Raw genomic sequence first — 1319 nt, 5'->3', positions numbered from 1 at the left:
GGATACAACATCCCAGCACAAAGACAGAGGGATACAACATCCCAGCACAAAGACAGAGGGATACAACATCCCAGCACAAAGACAGAGGGATACAACATCCCAGCAGAAAGACAGAGGGATACAACATCCCAGCAGAAAGACAGAGGGATACAACATCCCAGCACAAAGACAGGGATACAACATCCCAGCACAAAGACAGAGATACTCGATAAAAATGATCCCCTTTCAGGAATTGAACCCGTGTCTCTTGCATGTGGCAGTAGAGCATGAAACTGCTACACTACAGACAACCGTCCACAAGTTGTGCGTCTGTTTTGTACGGCAAACCAAGTGAAGCCAAAAGGAATAAAGAAGGAAAGAGACAAATATCGAAAATGAGGGGAGAATGAAACTTCAGCTTTGAAACGCAGACCTCGTTGAGCATGATGATGGGATCTTTTACGCTACTTCTGAATACAAGAAAAGTTTCAGCCCACCTCTGTTTCTTTCTAGATCTACTTTTATTTCTAAAGATGGGAGGCATTGGGCTGAAATAGCGTGCACATCAAAATAATGAAATCGAGGAAACTCACATTTTTTTCCATCTGTTGGGAAACTTTTATGTTATTTAAAAATTTTAATTTTTTTTTGGTTGTTTTTTTTGGGGGGGTCCCACACCTTTTATGGTCATATAAAGACGTATTACTTCTGTGTGGATTTGAATGAAAATGGTTTGTGAAAAGCACAAAAAATGTACTTTTGTAGGACATTGAGGATTAGGAAATCACCAAACTTTGGCAACCATTTTCTCACTAATTTTAATTCTGACACCAGGCGATCCCCACCTCCTTCAGTCGCAGGTATATAAGATACCTATTCAAGATACATGGGTATTTTTTCTATTAAAAGCAAGGGAAATGAACAAGCTTTAAGATATACCAACAATTCCATATGGCCCAAAATTGATGAGCTCCTGATTCCTCTGTGTTGTGAAGATAATAAATGAATATATTATAGATCTTCTGTTATTTCTGTAGAAAGATCAACTGTTATTTCTCTATCCCTGGCTCTGTGTTGAGACACGGGTGACCGTGCGGGGGAAGGTGGACACGTGTTGCGTGTTATGATGTGTAATTTGTCGTGGACTGACATCTGTTCTGTAATAGTGGAGCGTTTTGCTGTTGACCACAGAAGGCATGAGTTCAGTTCTGGAGGTAGGGAAATCTTTCAGTGAGGATCTCCATCTTTCTCCTGGGATGTTTTCTCCCTCTCTGCCTGGGTTGGCCCTGACATTGGTGATAAGCAGGGTGCGTGCAGCCTAGCTCCTAAATGATGAAGGG

The 1319-nt window shown here is 41.4% G+C and overlaps 1 protein-coding gene across 1 annotated transcript in view; it reads left to right on the top strand.

Annotated features, from left to right (window-relative positions):
* LOC101848095 overlaps window positions 1–1319 on the top strand; it is a gene marked incomplete at its 5' end in the record, with an annotated part of 28623 nt that overhangs the window by 20065 nt on the left and 7239 nt on the right.

This window comes from Aplysia californica, unplaced genomic scaffold (genome assembly GCF_000002075.1).
Source record: "Aplysia californica isolate F4 #8 unplaced genomic scaffold, AplCal3.0 scaffold01607, whole genome shotgun sequence".
Lineage (NCBI taxonomy): Eukaryota > Metazoa > Mollusca > Gastropoda > Aplysiida > Aplysiidae > Aplysia > Aplysia californica.
The sequence above is the reverse complement of the archived record's forward strand: the minus strand, read 5'-3'. Positions and strand labels throughout refer to the sequence as shown.